The 17,658-nt window shown below is 40.8% G+C and overlaps 1 protein-coding gene across 48 annotated transcripts in view; it reads right to left on the bottom strand.

Annotated features, from left to right (window-relative positions):
• Zbtb20 (zinc finger and BTB domain containing 20) overlaps nucleotides 1–17,658 on the bottom strand; it is a 758,704-nt gene that overhangs the window by 155,871 nt on the left and 585,175 nt on the right. For all 48 annotated transcript variants that reach the window (XM_030249219.1, XM_030249208.1, XM_011245985.3 and 45 more), the window contains one exon: nucleotides 15,536–15,575. The gene's annotated coding sequence lies outside the window, so the exon portion shown is untranslated. The remainder of the gene's footprint in view (nucleotides 1–15,535; nucleotides 15,576–17,658) is intronic.

Here is a 17,658-nt window from a genome sequence, read left to right as displayed (position 1 = left end):
CCCAGAAACCTGAGCAGACAGCTTGAGACTGTCCCTTCTCATGCTTTGCATTATTTCTATAGGGAACATTTCAGTTCTCTGAGAGTGTGTGTGTAAATATGCATCTGCTAGTGTTTTGCTAACTCTAAGTTACCTAAATTAGTTTTGATCAACACTGCCGGATTTTTAAACCACCGTAATAAAGGCAAGTTTCAAAAAACACAAACAAACTGTACAGTACATTGTGTCCTTTGCTGTTTCAAGCCTCGGCTTCAAGACAAAAGGAAGTGAGACTTTGTCATTTGCTAGCTGTTAATAATCAAAAGAAGATCTGCCAGACAAGCTCTTCGAGGGCTCTGTCTGTCTGGACCAGGTATATACTGCAATACACAAAGGGCTTTGCAGGGGGAGAAAAATGAGTGTTCGTGGACAATGATGCAGCTTTCTTAATTAAGATTTTCATTACTGATACATACATTAAGTTCTGCAACTGCCAGAGCCAAAGCACTGTCATGTGCAGGTAGATGTCCCTGATTCCATCTTCAGGCAGTAAGCTAACACATATTAAATGTGCACCCAGCAAATGTTGGGACCAGGAGAGCACCAGAAAGATTTCTGTGGGGATACAGAGAGGCCCATTAAAAGCAGATTTGTAATGCATCTAATGGGCAGAAGAAAAACCCAGATCAATAGAGAAAGTGTGAGTGTGTTTCTGTGTGCCTGCAAGTGTGTTCAACTATGGTAGTCCCTCGAGGCCCTGGCACACAGATGAAGGTGTGCAGATGATAAATGACCTAGGAATAATACCAACATAACAAAATGAAGAGCACTTATCAATGAGTACTGCTGAAAATGAAAGTAATGTGAGTAATCTAGGATAGTTTTGGAAGATAACCAAGATTCCAATCTCTGACTTCATACCTCCTACATCACTTAGACCCTGTGTTCACCTGTTCAAATCACTTGTGACTGGCAAGTTGAATACTATCCCGATGTAATTATATTAATGTGGTAAAGAGGAATCTTTCTTTATAGAGGAAGACATATTTACAGCAATGATTTTGGTATAAGATGAGAACAATCTACAACCTGACATTGTCCGAATAAATGAGTGTTTAAAGTGTGTGCTTTGTTTGTTTTTGATTTTTGAGACAGCTCCCAGTTTGCCTGGGCTGAAGCCTTGAACTCAACAACCTTCTTTTTCTAGGCTCCCAGGTAGTCAGGACTGAAGGTGGCCTTAAACTCTGGAACCTTCTGCTTTTACCCTTCACTGCTGGGATCACAGGTGTGGCTTGCACACAGGCTTTTGATCCCATCCTGACTCATATCTAACTCATTTCTGGGTGACTGGTGCAGTGAAGGTTTTCCTGGCTCCTATTTGCATCTTTTCCTGCTTCAAAGCCCATGAACATTTCGGGTAGGTTCCCCATATAGAGCTTCTGTCTCGATGCTAAAGAACACACCTTTTATTGAGAAAAGCTGAAACTAACCAGAATGACTATGCTGTTTTTCGTTTCTTGGCTGGTGATGGAGAGTGTCCTCTTGAACTGGTATATTGGAGTGAAGTAGCCAATGTGATTGTAGTGGGAGGGAGGCCTAGAGGAGCTTGGGGATCAGACCTTCATGCACCAACAAGACCCTTATGCAGCTGTAGGAGGAAGCTGCTTCCCTCTCCTTGGCCACATAAAGATCCAGAATGACGAAAAGTACACAACCCCACATCAGAAAGTGAGTCTGCCAAAATCTTGATCTCGGAGAGCTTAATTCCTATAACTACACAAACAAACACAGAAGTTTAGATGGGCCAGACTTGGGTATTTTAGTATAGTGAACTAAGAAGATGGAAAAAGGATTTATCTTGAATATAAGTGCGCAAGCCTCTACAACACTGTTTTCTAGGAAAACAGTGTTGACCCATAGCTCAAAAGGATGTCTTCTAAGTGTTTGCTTTAGTGGATTAGACAAAGGGAGACACTCCAAATAATAGTAGTCAGTATGATTTCTCTCAGTTTCCTTCAGCTTCAGATATCTAAAACAGTTTTCCAGATAAGAATCTATATGTTAGAGCTGCCTCTGCCCCTTTTGTCTAGGTAGATAAAGAATTGGGGATAAGTGACATGGCCTCCCTATATAGTCTACTGAGTGTTGAAGAAAGTGGAGGGACACACACACACACACACACACACACACACACACACTATCCAGAGGTACTTTACCCACACTAGGTAAGCTATGTGGTATTTAGATTCCTTGTATTCTTTACCTGAAAGTGCAGTGCTGTAGGCCTGTGTCAGTGGATCATGGTGTAGAGCTACTGATGGACAGCAAATCAAGTGAATATGATTCAAGCATGGTGGCCATGGATGGAGACAGAGTCTCTACTCCCCAGATATCCTGATAGGAGGCCTTATATTACTCCTTTTTCTGTGTCCTTGATCAGTATGTGAGAGCCACTCTGATGGATACTATCAAAGGACTTCAGCACACCTTTTATTCACGTTCTCTATAAGACACTTGATTCTATCACTTAAAATAAAGAATGAGTTTTAAATTAGAGGTGATAATTGTGTTCCATGTACCAAAAAAGACCAGACATTTATGAAGAGGGACTAAAGGAGAACCTGTTTTAGCTTTTCATCATGTAAAAAGGCAAAGAGGCTAGCCCTGAACAAATATCTTGAAATTAACTTCCAAATAATGGTCAGGAATGGATGCTTCATTCGTTTTCAACATTTCATACCAGAAGAAATGACGAGTAAGGATCCAAGGCACAGCACTTTCACGGACACAGTCTGGGAAGGGAAGAAAAAGTACCCTGGAATAACCCGCCCATCTATCATCTGCAACTGCACTTCTTGTGCTGAAGGAATGTTCCAATTATCACTCAAACAGCTTTGTACAACTCCTGCTCCTTTGAAAAGCCCAGAGAATGTGCCCTGAGAGCCCAGATGCTCTCTATCCCGAATCACGGAAGACAACCTGTCACAGTGCGTGCTGTGGATGCTGGGATGACGCTGTCAGTGTGGCACTTTCACTTTCCCTAAGTTGCTGGAAAACAGATTCCACTTCATTAAGTATGTAGCAATACACAAGGGGAGGCAGAGGCCAGGGGAAAGGTAAAGGACACCGGTGATATGGCCTCTAGCAAACATCCAGAAATCTCTGTCTACATCTGGTGGGAGAACAGTGTCAATCCTGCCTTGGAGATATGGATCAGGCAATGTCGCCAGTGTGTGTTTTACCATTCCCAATAATTTTTTGATCCTGGAGTCTGACAGGAGAGTGCAGATGAACACTTTATACTCTATACTTGCATGAGTGAACAATTTGTAGGATGGGTTGCCAGATAAACACAGGAATATACACAGCCAGGAAATGCTAACCCCCCCTGCAGAAACACTTTAAGTTTCCAGATTGTTGCTTTGTTTCCCATAGCACCGCAGGGATAGTGAGGTTGGGTGTGGTTGTCAGAGTTGGGGGAAGAAAGCCTTAGGTGGCTGACCTTAAAAGATTTTAGTGAGCACTGTTTTTGCAATTAAAAAATGAAACCTGATGGAAGACCAACGCGTGGATACTTCATTCCTCCCTAGGATACGGAATAAAATATCCACGGAAGGAGTTGCAGAGACAAAGTTTGGAGCTAAGACGAAAGGATGAACTGTCCAGAGACTGCCCCATCCGGGGGTCCATCCCATAATCAGCTACCAAACGCAGACACTATTGCATATGACAGCAAGATTTTGCTGAAGGAACCCTGATATAGCTGTCTCCTGTGAGGCTTTGCCAGTGCCTGGCAAATACAGAAGTGGATGCTCACAGTCATCTATAGGACGGAACACAGGGCCCCCAATATAGGAGCTAGAGAAAGTACCCAGGGAGCTGAAGGGGTCTGCAACCCTATAGGTGGAACAACAATATGAACTCACCAGTACCCTTCAGAGCTCATGTCTCTAGCTGCATATGTAGCAGAAGATGGCCTAGTTGGCTATCACTAGGAAGAGAGGCCCCTTGGTCTTGCAAACTTTATATGCCCCGGTACAGGGGAATGACAGGTCCAAGAAGTGGGAGTGGGTGGGTAGGGGAGTAGGGCTGGGGGAGGGTATAGAGGACTTTTGGGATAGCATTTGAAATGTAAGTGAAGAAAATATCTAATAAAAAATGCGGGAAAGAAAAAGAAAAGAAAAGAAGAAGAAGAAAAAAAAAAGAAACCTGGAGGGGGCAGTGAGTGGGGTGTAAAGTAAATAAGTACCAAAAAAAAAAAAAATTAAAAAAAAGAATGAGGATCAGCTACCACAGGCTGTCAGGTCGATCAACTGCCCTTTCCAAATTTTACTTTAAAGTCTAAAAATTTAAATTAATAACACAATTTTGAATAATATGATGATTTAAAATAATATAGTGAAAGTTAACCATTAAAATATAAAATCATATATATTGTATTAATAAAAATTTTTAAAAATTTACATTTTTGTTGTTGATTTATAGTTACTCTTAAGGTATTAGAGAATTCTCAAAAATAATTTTCCAGGTTAACAAAATTTTTCTATAGCAATTTTACTTCCATGTAATGAAATTTAATTCAGTTGAAAGTATCCAGGTTTGGGTTTTATGCTTGGAAAATATATTCCATATCCTTAGTTAAAAAAATGCTTTACTTATCCAGTTGCAAGTACAGAATTAATGAAGCCACAGTGAAAGGGGTAGTATCTTCCTTGGTTGATGGAAGTATAAATTGATGGAACCTTACTGCAGAGCAGTGCAGTGACATATGCATTTTATTTTAATAATTCCTCCACTTTAAATTTATTTTAAGAAAATTATCCATAAACTGTGTTAAGGAATATGTATGCATGTGTGCATATAAAGACAGCTATTGTAGCAGTATTTTAACGTAAGGAAACAGCTCTAATTATCACAAGTGTCCATCAATGAGCGACTTAGTCAGTATATTTTCCATACACTGGAGTACAATATTGCTGTCAAGATCATGCAGATCTGTATTTATTAACATGGCAAATGACTTAAAGTGCTGAGTGGAAAAGCAGACTACAAAACAGTTCGTTTTCCTTTCATTTTGGAAAGAAATAAAGGGGAAATAGAAAAAAAAGAAACAGATAAATAGATATGCATGAAAGTTTATTTCTCATGTATTTATAGAGATCGTCTCTGGGGTATGAGATTTTGAAGAGTTTTACTGCACAAATTAGTAAAAACACCTATGTCTTCTTATCCTTTGAGCTAAGATCAAGTGTATTAAAACACTAAAATGTGCATAATTGTTAGAATGAAAAATTGAAGCATTTATTTTTGGGGGAAGAAGAGTTCAGGTAAAACCTCCAACTGCCCCCAAACCCAGTGAGCTTTTCCTCGGCACTCACATGGCAACGCTGTTTGCTTTTCTTATTTTAAGATTTATTTATTTATTTTATGTATATGACTACACTGCAGCTGTCTTCAGACACACCAGAGGAGGGCATCAGATCCCATTACAGATGGTTGTGAGCCACCATCTGGTTTCGGGGAATTGAACTCAGGACCTCTGGAAGAGCAGCCCGTGCTCTTAACCACTGAGCCATCTCTCCTGCTCCCACAGCTGCTTCCTTTATAGGCGAAACTGCCTTTCTCCTCAGTTTGTAACATGACCCCTTGCTTTAGGTCTCCACTTTCCATTTCTCCAGCTTGATAAGCTGTAGTACAGTTTCTACTTTAAAGAATTTTAAAATATAGAAGTCTAGATATTACAAATACCCTAAATACTTGCAGGTCCCTATTAGGTTAAATTCTGGACGTTTTATAGGGTAGGAGTTTATATATTACGGTGATATTACAAAGAGCCTGTATTTACAGAAGGAGTATTTACTATATACTATCAAGTTAAAATATTACAGAATTCTATACATTCTACATGCTTAATTATCTTAAAATCTAGAGCAGAGACAAGAAGGTGACCAACGTATGTTAATAACAGTTTTTTTTCTACATAGTGCATGGGGTTATGGATGCTTTCTGTTTATATTATACTTTTTGATATTTTGTGATAAATGTAAATTATAGAACCATGAAAGAAGTAAATATTTTTAAAAAATACAGCTGCATCACTCGACAGCTGCCAGATTCTACCCCAGATGTATCTGCAATTTAGTTTTGAGTCAAATGGTCCTAATGTCACTTTCTAAAGGGAGCCAGCAGAGTGGCAGGAGCTCGGATGGGAAAGGCCACTGTTGCCTTCTTCCCCAGGGAGTTAGACAGCTCGGCATCTCTGGGTACAGGAGCCATCCTTCCCTCGGACGCTCTGGGCATCTTCTCACAGTTCCAGCAGGAACCCGAGTAACCTACAGTACTTGGTATGTCTCCAGGCCTGGAAGCCATTCGTGGAGGTGGGAGGTGTTTTAGCCATTGTTCTATTACTGTGAGGAGACATCACGACCAAGGCAACTCTTATAAAAGGAAGTGTTTAATGTGAGCTTGCTTACAGTTGCAGAGACCTAGTCCAGTACTGTCATGGTGGGGAGCGTGGTGGCACACAGACTGGTGCTGGAGCAGTAGCTGAGAGTTTACATCCTGATCCACAGGCAGATAGGGAAAAACACTGGGTCTGGTGTGGGCTTTCAAAACCTCAATGTCGTTCTAACCCCCCCCCCACCCACCCATACAAACTCCACCCACGCCTGTGGATACACACCTCTCCCAAGGCCACACCTCTCCCAACTAGGCCACACCTCCTAATCCTTGTATATTCTTCTCAAACAGTGCCACTCTCTGATGAGTGCGCATTCATCTATATGACCTTATGGGGGACATCTCATTCAGGCCACCAATGTAGATAACCATTAAGCGATAGAGCCTTGTTTATCTCCCTCAAATGGGAACAAGAAAGATGAGGTTGTATCAGGTCTTCTATGGTTCACTAGTTTTCCTTCTCTATTTTCCTTCCTTTTTCTCTTTCCTCTCTAGTCTTTCTGTCAAATTAAATAGCTGTTTTGTGTCACTGGATGCCAGTTTTTTAAAATTTAAGAGGAAATTCACATTTTACCACACATTGAGTAGTTTATCTACTTATTCGTAATTGATCGTTTATTAGTAAAATGATGGGAGAAATCAGAATTGTCATGCAAATGTATGCATGTGTGATGCACATTAGAAGTGTGGCAAGCAGCAGGAATGTTTCACGTTTAATCAGATGGGAGAGAGAATGGGATCTTTAAGGCACCTCATGAGCAGCTAAAGCAGCTGTAGAGAAAGATAAAGCATGGGTACCCATCATGCCTGGCTATGGAGAGGAGAAGCAGCTGTGTCTTCTATGTGCCAAGGAAAGAGCTGCTTTGGTCAACTTGTAAACGCCCTTGTGCCCAGAACTACTTGAAACCTCACCGTTCATCAGATCTCTTCACCACTTACTCTTGGCAGGCTCTCATCCCCTTAGGAGCCATTATGTGGGAAACCTCATCATTTGTCAGCATCAAACTGATACAAGGGCTGGCATCTGCTCTTGCTTCTTCCTTCAAATAATAGGTGCCCCTCTTCTTATGCTCACATTCTAGTCTTATAAACAACCATCTAGTACTAAATATGGCATCTTCCTTTCTCTCCTGAGCACTGAATCTCTCCTCTCACCTGTAGGCTTCCAACATGCATGTGAACCATCAATGCTTTTATTCTCAAAAACTTCTTTCGACCTGTGTTTGCCCTCAAGCCACCACGTAGTTCATTTTCCTTGCTGTCACAATAAGTTACCTTATAGTTATCCATATTTGTAGCCCGTGTTTCTTCGCCTCTCAGTCTCCTCATTTAAACATAAACAAGTTATCTTTCTACCACTCCAAACAAGTAGGTTTTGCTAAGGTCAACAGTAATCTACAACCAGATTCACTGAATGCACGGGTTTCAACCTTGCCCTTCCCTCTTCTCTCAGGAAACACTCTTCCCTTGCCTTCTGCCCTCATGTTTCCTGGTTTCCTACAACTCTTTTGGCTCTTCCTTACCCCTGTGCACTTTACTGGTTTGATTCTCTCCCCAGGTAACAGTAAAAGTTGCTTATGTTTTCATTTTTGGCTTCTCAATCAAGACCCGCATTTGGACATTTTTTATTCATTCCAACAGCATCTTCTACCACCACATACTGATGACCTTGAGCTGGTACCTCTCATCTATTGCAAACGCCTTCATACTTCTTTTATAGCCATGACCACATCCACCTCTATTCCTTTTTCTGACTCCATGAACCACAACTTTGTTCTCTAGCAGTATAATGTTGTCAGTACAAGAGTGCTGCATATAGATAATAGTTTGCTATCTCGACATTGGCCATTTTAGTTTTTATTCAGTAAAATATCCTTGAAATTTATTCAAGTTGCTCATTTCTTTTTAGTGATGAATGTATCTCATGATATGTATGTGCAACAGTTTGTTTAAGAACTTACCCACTGAAGGTAACTGTACTGTTTCGAAGAACTACCAATAAAATAGCTATATACACTGTTTATTACATGACTGTATTCCCAATTCTTATGATAAACGTCCCATATCTTTCTAAAATAAAAGAATTATAACATATTCTTTCTTTAGTTTGTTTTCCAAATGTCCTTAAAAAAAAAAAAAGAGAATCAAAATCTTTAACATGGCGGCTACAAAGGACCTACAATTATCAGGCCCTGGGTATATTTCCATTTGCAGATTGGGTTGTTTTCTTCACTCTCTTCTTCCAACTCTATTTAGGGCCTTTAAATATGTTTCTCCCCCTGCCTGGACTCTTTTCCTAGTACCCAACCTCACCTCTTGCTTTATATTTCCGGATACTAGATCAAATGCCACTTCCTCAGAAAGGATTCTGGAAATTTCTATTCTCATTTAGATGCTGCTCTTAGAGCATCCGGTGCTTCTCTCGCATGATAGTAAGATTGAAAGTGTGTGTTCTTTGTCTGACCATTTCATTATTATCCACTCTATATCCCTTAGATTATAAGGTCCAGGAGTGACAATGTCTATTTTCTTCACCATTATCTCTGTAACATTAGGAGACACTTGCCTGTGTTGAATGAATTTTGGCCTTGGATTTTAAGAACAGATGGTCCCAATTCAAGTTCTATCTCTAACACTTATTAAGTATTTGTGGAAAAATTAATCAAACTTGGTAAATCTCAGTTTCCTCATTTGTACAATTATAGTAAGAGCATATCTTAATAGTGTACTTTTCTGAAGCAAGGCAGTGATTCAGTAAATACTGCTATAATTAGTTTAGGCAGAGATACAAAAATTGTATTTTTCTTCCAATAGGTTTTACTTAATCAACTTCATTTTTGCTTACTTCTTTCAAGTTCTAACTGAAGCAATGTGGAGACTCCGAAAAGCCCTCAAAATATAGATCTTAGACAAACAGTAGAGCTCCCGATTGTGACCCCACGGGTGTCCCATTTGACAAGTGGAACTTTGCTTGTCCTACTGGCTCCAGGCTCAGATCTTTATCTTATGTACTTCTTCACGCTGTTGATTTCCAGGCTGTGGAACTTGGGGTTAGTAAGAATGTACCTTTTGTATACCTAGTTTCCAAATCAGTTTTCTAATCCTGTCTTGCCTCTTTCTTACCTTATTTCTTATTCTGCCCCACAGAGATTAGTCATCCTGTTGATAAGATAGTCCTTGGTTTGCATCTCAAACCAGGACCAATGGGACTATCAAACCGTGTATGGGCAGGATTGTAGTATCTTTCTTCCTTCTTTCCTACTCAAGACTAAAGAAATTAGTGACCTGGCAAGGTGTTGTTCTTATCTTCTTACATCTTTTTTTTTAAGTTTAGAACGAAGGCATGAGAGTCACAGAGCTCTTTCTGACTTTACCACTATGTTACACCTTCCAACCAAGAGTTATAAAATTATTTTCTCAGTTATCATTTTTATTGTTTGAAATTCTATTGTGCATGTGTATATGATATGTCCGTGTGTGTGTGTGTGTGTGTGTGTGTGTGTGTCTGTGTGTGTGTGCGTGTGTGTGTGTGTCTGTGTGTGTGTGTGTGTGTGTGTGTGTGTGTGTGTGTGTGTGTCAGAGGACAACTGTTTGGAGGAGGTTCTGTTCCTGTGGCTGTATGTGGATTCTGGGATTGAATGTAGGCAGCCAAGCTTGCTCTACTGATGTAGGTAGAGGGTTATCTCTCAGGCTTTTTATTTTCCTTTTCTTCTAAGATCAAGTCTTAGATCTTGACCGAGGAAGGCCAGTGCTACTTAAGAACCACTTCAAGACCCCAACACCCAGATTATGTTTTTGCTTCAAATATCATAATCTTACTTTTTTCTTTTTACATTTTACTCACTTTTCAATATCGAGCTGAACTGTATTTTACATGAAAAATTTCAGCTGATAAGGCTCAATTTTGAGAATAAAACCTATAGTACTTTCTGAATTTATATCATTCCATTTGGAATTTAGTCATTTATTGTCTTATGTGCATATAAAAATCACTCAACAGTTTAATTTCTTTTCTCAACTCAACCTTAAGTTTCCTTAGTACAAGCAAGCACAAAAACTATGTATTTTAACTCCACTAAACATGATTAGTCTCAAACAACGGCACATGCTTAATATCTTGTAGGATGAATGCGGTTATGGCTGGTCTGTTGACCAGGCTTTGGCATAAAGGCCCAGGTTATAACTGATAGAGTTGGTAGACAGGCGGTTTCTGAATGAACTTATCAATGACCAAGGCAAGCAAAGATGAATCCAATTATGGCAGCCTAGTACTACATACTAAGACCGTGTTCAGAGACAGAGAAACAGCATGGGAGCCAAGGAACAGGAGAAGGAAAGAAAGGAAAGAAAAGGTTAATATGAAAATACTATAAGGCTAATATCTCTGGACTGTGTATGAATCCTTCCCTGGGCTATGCTTTCACATTAATGGTATACTCTTCCATTTACTCTTGTGGAAAAAAAAAAGTAATACTTGGCCCAATGATCGAAAGGAAAAGAGAAATTCAAGCAGCGGAAGATAATGTTTCTGGTTGTTGTAGACTGATGTGCAGTGTACTTTAGTTCTCAGAATTAGCCAAAAGATTAAAAAACAAATAGCCACTACAATCTCAGGGCTGGGGGTGGGGTGAAGAGGAAGGGTCTTGAAAATGGTATCTGAGCAATGAAAGACACAGAATACTTTAAAGATCACTGAATTTAATTTATTCAACCTAAATGCATAAAAGTACAGGTGGGGACATTATTTATGCAGGTATATGCAAATCACTTTATAAAATAGGCAAAGCCCTTCTGCTTTTTATAAGTTGCCAAGGTGGTTCCTGATATTTTAAAAGCTATGCACCTTTAATGTAATTTCCTTAGAGCTGGAATCCCTTAAAGAGTCCGTCATTGTGAGAGCAGGTTTGTTTTTACCCTCTCTCCTCTGGGACATTTCACAAGGCTCTCATAAGCATCACAGAGCGAGAGGTTTCCACAGAGATGTGACTGGAAAAATCCCTTGGAAATTGCTGAGGAACAAGTCACAGTGTTCAAATCAGAGAACATAGGCTTTGAAAACATGAACCCATCTGACCCCTTGAATGGAGTACAGTGAATTCCTGAGCTCTGAAACATGGGGCCCGGCTGTGCATGCCATATTGGTGCTATAAGACTGGCAGTAGGTTGGCTGTGGCATGGTCTATTTCAAACTCCTTCACAGTGCCCAGTGTTGCATGTTCCCAGATGACATTTGGTTGGCAGAAGCTGGGCCTCCAAAGCTGGCAGTCTGGAATGCAGCCCACTGTGTTTTGACAAACACATAATTGACCATCTGATCACCAGCCTACGTTCTGCACTCAGGTCACTGGGGGATCTGGGTTTGTAATAGGTCCCTACTCTTCATCGTGTGCATCTTCTCAAACCTTTCTAGAAAGCAGTATAGAGACAACTTAAACACACCCACGCAGATACTCCAGTTTGCAAAGAGAACATGGTACGTGAGACACAAGCTGCTGAAATTCTCCTTTAAAATTGTCCTGGCAGCCCAGAGTGAACGAGAGAAAAGCACACTTATGGTGAACTCTAATTCAGAGAGAAGGAATGAATATACTGAATTGTTTCAACACCCGGCTGTGCATAAGTTTCAATTCAGTTCAATGGCTTGGAAATTTTGCTTAGAAAAAGGCAGCAATGGAAAAATGACAGGAAATCGGGAATTGATTGACTTTAGAGAGCCATTATTTAAAAGTGCTTTTGTCTCTCATATTCTCTCTCCTAGCTATCCCATGCCCCCTGTGGGCAGAAGAACCCTGTACATCTCAAGGCTAGCAGGCAGCAGCTCAGTGTGATGCTAGACTGAGGCCTTCAGTGGAACTCCCATAAGGATGGGTTTGGCTTTAAGTTTGGCAACCACGGTAACATCAGCCTTTCTCCTAAAGGGCAAGGCAAAGATATGCTTGAGTTACACAAATGTTAATGCCTGAGTCAGCACTCTGAAATGACATCTCATCTCCACTCACTGCACAGTTCACTCACTGCACAGTTCAAGTCTTAAGCAATTGCCTTAGGTTTCTTTAAACTATCTTCAGGGGTGTACGATCAAGTCTAAACTCCTTTGCTTGGCATCAGAGGCCCCTTTGACTTGACTCCTGTCTATCACATGCTAGCACACTCGAGAACTCAGTAGCTAGACCTGGCGGTTACTTGGTGCCTTCTCACTTTTAAATGCTCTTGTTTTCTCTAACAACAAACCCCTTTCTCTCTCTCCTCCTGTGCCCACTTGGTAAACCCCTAGTCACTATTTTCACTTTCTGAGCCAGCTTGAACCTTCTCTATGGGTAAGCATTTGGAGATACCTGAATTCCAGTGCTGGTCACAAAACAGCCTTTGCACATGGTCATCGTCCCTAGAACACTGAGGGCTTCTTTCTTTTTTTTTTCTGCATTGCTGTGGGGCAAGCCCAGGCCTGCACTCCCGCTCCACTTCACTGAGCTACAAGTGTTCCAGCTTGAGCTGTTCTCTCAACCCCAGACTGTGCCATTCTTAATGAAAGGTGGCATTTCTCATTTATCTTGGAGTTCCCAGAACTAAGCACTGTTACAGGCTTTCTATAAACGTTTGTTGACTGAAAACTAAATAAAGAACTGTGCATAATTAATCAAAACCAAGCCAAGCAGTAGCCATAGCTCTTAGAAGCATGGTAAGAGACTACTAGCACTCTAATGAAAGTGGAAAATCCCAGCACTGAGGCATTTTCTGGGTTATCACAGGGGTTGGTGACTGGCTTGGGTGAGAGTTAGATGGGGCAGGGCAGGATGGAGGCTGTGATGTAGCATCTTTTTAATACAGAATGTCAGTAATGGAATACATTACCACCTTCTGATGATTAACTTTTAATATTGTAAAGGACTGGCAAGAGAACATATCTGGGTCTGAATTTCAGAGAAGCCTTGCTGACAAGAACTGGGCTCCCCAAACAGGGCTAGTCTGTGTCATCTGCTTTGAGGCAGCGTGGTAGATTGTGGAGTTTTCCTTTCTGTTTCTGCCGAAGAATAATGGGACAGAAAACTCTTGCAGGAAATCGTGGCAGCTATTCAACTCCTATTTAAATCTGGGTCAATTCCAGATGCGGACATTGCATGCAGTGCCAAGGACAGAAGGTCAAACAGGCTGAGTCTTGCACCTGTCCCGAGGAGGTCATTGAGGAGGCGCTTGGGAAGGAGAGGCCCTGGGGATAATGCTCTGGTTTGTTCCCAAGGAACTGTTCCTTTGCTGCTGAGGGGCCTCTAGAGCAGCACCCTGGAGCCATCAGCTGCTGTCCATGGGAGCACTTGAGGACACGGGACTGTTACTGGCTCCGTCATCCTGCTGGCATAAAGGCAACTTGAGGATTTCTAACAAGTCAAGCAAGCAAGCATGAAGCCTGGCTTGGGGTAGGACAAGGTCATGAGTACATGAATGGACTATCAGCTTGTGACACGGTTTTCTTTTCCCAGCCTTACTCTGCTAAAAAAAAAAAAAAAGTCCAGAAACTGCTCTGCTGATGTAGCACAGAATTAGCTTCACAATTTCCTATGAGGCCCACACGGACTTTCAATTAGAGGCCTCCCGACTTGATTTCTACTAGGTGACACAGGTCTCCTATACGGTTTGTGTCTCATGCTTGCCCCAAAGCACTGACGTCATAATAGCTGAGCTAGGCGGGCAGGAGTTCATCGTGCTGACTCATCTTGGTGATGTGAGGATTAATGCCTTGTCTAACACTGAGCTATTATGCGAACTGTTTTTACACAAAAGAGCTGTTACAAAATGATTTGCCAGTCAGAGGACTAGAAATATGCAGTGCTAGGTAACGAAGGGGAAGGGAAGGGTAGGAAGACACAGTGGTAACGATGAGCATGCACACCAACATCATCCAAAGCATTAGCTGACCGGCTGTATCACCACTGAGAATGAACAGGGAATGAGATGGCTTAGGGCCAGGTAGGACCTGGCCCTGTTGTATAACACAGCACCATTCCTTGAGGAGTCTAACCAGCCTCCTTCCTATGTCAGATAAAATGTCACATTTGACTTTAGCCTTAGCATCTTTCCCTGCATTCTCCTGTATTAAATATGTCTGCTGCAGGCTTCTAGGACTGATAGTGAAAGCCACATAGATGTGAAATCAGAGACCTCGTCATTTGGTGCAGACCACTGCAGCACAGGAACCACCACAGACGGGGAGGTGGCAATGTGATCGAGGGACAAAGGGAGATGCAATGAGCAGGATACCCACGGTCACGGTTACTTAGCTATTATCTGAGATGACTGCCTGTCTCTGTAGGATTTCCTAGGTGGTGCCTCTTGGTAGTGACTTGATCATTTGATTTCATTGCCCCAGAATCTCCTAAAAGCAGTCCAAAGTAATATTTATCCAAATCTGCTCAGTGCAGGCAGGTTTGGTCTTTAAATAATAAATGTTCTCTTTTTCATTTTAAATCAAGTTTTGTTTCTCCATTTCTTCTTTTTATTCCCCTAAAAAACTTCCTGTCTTCTCTGAAAAGAAATGGCGCATTCTATAAACTTGCAGGCACATGTGAATCCTGGATTTCTTTTATTTTTCTTCCTAGACTTTATAATTTTGCACAAATTTTTAGCCTATTTACTTTTCAGGCTTGTACTTCTTGGTAAAAGGATATTATAAATTTTGTCAATAAATGAAAGCTCTGATCTAGAAGTTAAAATTAAAAATGGTTGGACCTAGGGACGAGTGAATAACGGAAGAATAAATAATTGCTCATTGATTGACAGAGGAGCAAAGCCCAACTGTTGCTGAGATCTGGCTGTGGACTGTAAGCTTCAGTTCAGAAGAGCAGCGACTTTTGCAAATAGCAGCTGCAGCAAGGGAAAGGGCAGTCTTTTCAGAGGACAATGGCTGGGCTGCTGGCTCCCTCACACAGGGCAGCTCAGCAGTATACTACCCGACTTGGCTCCAAGCAGGAAAAGGCGCTAAACATGGATGCTAGACACCACAGTAAAGTCAACCAGGAAATAGGACACCAAAACCCAGAGTTTTTTTTCCCCAAATCTACTACTTCTTTTTTTTTTTAAAGGCAAAGAAGCCACTTTTACTCACATGAAGAGCAGCAACAGGCAACAGACTGGTGGTCAAGGGACTGAAAATGAAAGAAAAGACAAAGAATTAGACACAAAATCTAATGCAGGGGTGGACCACAAAACCTTGAGATTCCTGATGGGACTCACTGCTCCCACACTTTGTCACCTGTAGCCACAAAATCATTAATGTCCAACTTCAGCAAGTTTCAAGAGCTGTAGCCTTGCTATGATGGAGGCCAGTGTATTCCTGTACAAAAAGGACCCAGACCTTTCCTGATGTCACTTGGCCTCTATTAGACAGCCTGTCTAGAGGGACGGGCAGTCCTGTGCACTAAAGTAGTTACTAGCTATGCGTGTCTCCTTACATTCCTTAACTTTAATGAAAAGCTCCGTATTCAGAGCTTCAGTTACACTAGCTACATTCCACGTGTGCAATGGCCATGCGTAGCTGGCGATGACCTTAATGAAGAGCACACAGAACATTTCTGTACTGAAGAGAGCTCTGTTTTTGATGGTGATATTGTGACAGGGTGATTGGAATAAAAACTTCTGCACCCAAACATGGCTCTAACGATGACACTTTCAGGTTTGGGAAAGTTCATCATGATAGCTTCCTATTCTATGTTTAAAAGTCTAATAATTACCTCTTACAATCCTCAACCAACAAAACAAATAATCAGTTACTACTGGAATGCCACCACAGTTTTGATGGATACTCTTCTAGAAGAAGTTAAGATAACAGAATTCCTTTCACCAGGCCCCCAAATCACATCAGATATACAATGTGAAACTGTGGCCCCCTAACAAGGTGATCTTAACCAGGTCACATAAAGCCTCCAAAAGTATCAAGATGAATTTATCAAAGGATATTACCTTGAAGGACCAGCTCACATTGAAAAAGGCCAAAGCAGAAAATTAAATCCAGGAAGCCTCATTCTCTAGAAGGTTTTCTGAACAAGTGCACCATGATAGATGCGGCTCTAAAGAAATGTTTCCCCCTGTGTGGTCAGTGTGAAATCTGCCTGGTACACGCAGCTGTGAATGATGATGGTCCCCGTGGGACAGGAAGAGTTCAAAAGAAAACCTGTGGCCTGGATCACTGTACACACCAGTCTAAGAGACACCTGGGAGCTCTTGTACTTTAACTGATTTTTTTTCACAAAATTGATAGAGCTAATGAAAATTGGAGAAAAAGAGACTTAGACTGTATATGAATTATTGAAAGTATTTACAAATTGGAAATACAAATAAAAAGGGGCTAGTCTTCAAAGACTGTAGTTTTATCTACTCATGTCTTCTCTATAAGCCAAGACACCAAATCACCACACTAAATATATTTTTGCCATTTATCTTCCCCTCCCTCCTCTTTGTTCAATATTCTCCCCTCCCCCATTTCTCCCTCCCTCATTTTTAAGCATGATTTATCTCTCAAGAAAGGCAAAGGGTAAATATGACTAGTAACTTTTCTGTAAAATATGCTCAATTACCACCTATCTGTTGCATGTTATAAACCAAATAAGATTCAAAAATAGATTATGATCTTTGAGAACTATATCAGTTGTTTATGTTATTATGCCTAAGCAGGTAACTTTTCTATGTGGACTCCAAAGAGCACTTATTTACAAAATCAGAAAGTTATCAGGTTGACCAACACATGTGAGGACTAATAAACTATCTTTCCTGATATAAAATGATACACAGGTTACCAATGATAAGAATCTAAGATAGAGCCAGGCGTGGCACATGCCTTTGAGCCCAGCACTTGGGAGGCAGAGGCAGGCAGATTTCTGAGTTTGAGGCCAGCCTGGTCTACAAAGTGAGTTCCAGGACACCCAGGGCTATACAGAGAAATCCTGTCTCCAAAAACAAAAACAAACAAACAAACAAACAAACAAAAAACAAAAAAAAATCTAAGATAGAAAATTTTCAGTGTATGTTACACTTTAAGACAAAATGAAGTTAAATTGTAAATTTGGGGGGAATATAAATTTGTTCTAATATATTAATGAAAAACAAAAAAATCCCAAATTTAATACTAATGTTAAAAATGTAATTTTACACTTCATGTAAAATTCATAAGTGTCCATAACTGTCAAAAGGTCCCTCCTTCTTGATTGAACTGCAGTCTGCTATGTGATTTTA

Source organism: Mus musculus, chromosome 16 (genome assembly GCF_000001635.26).
Source record: "Mus musculus strain C57BL/6J chromosome 16, GRCm38.p6 C57BL/6J".
Taxonomy (NCBI): Eukaryota; Metazoa; Chordata; class Mammalia; order Rodentia; family Muridae; genus Mus; species Mus musculus.
This window is presented reverse-complemented; position numbering and strand designations above follow the sequence as displayed.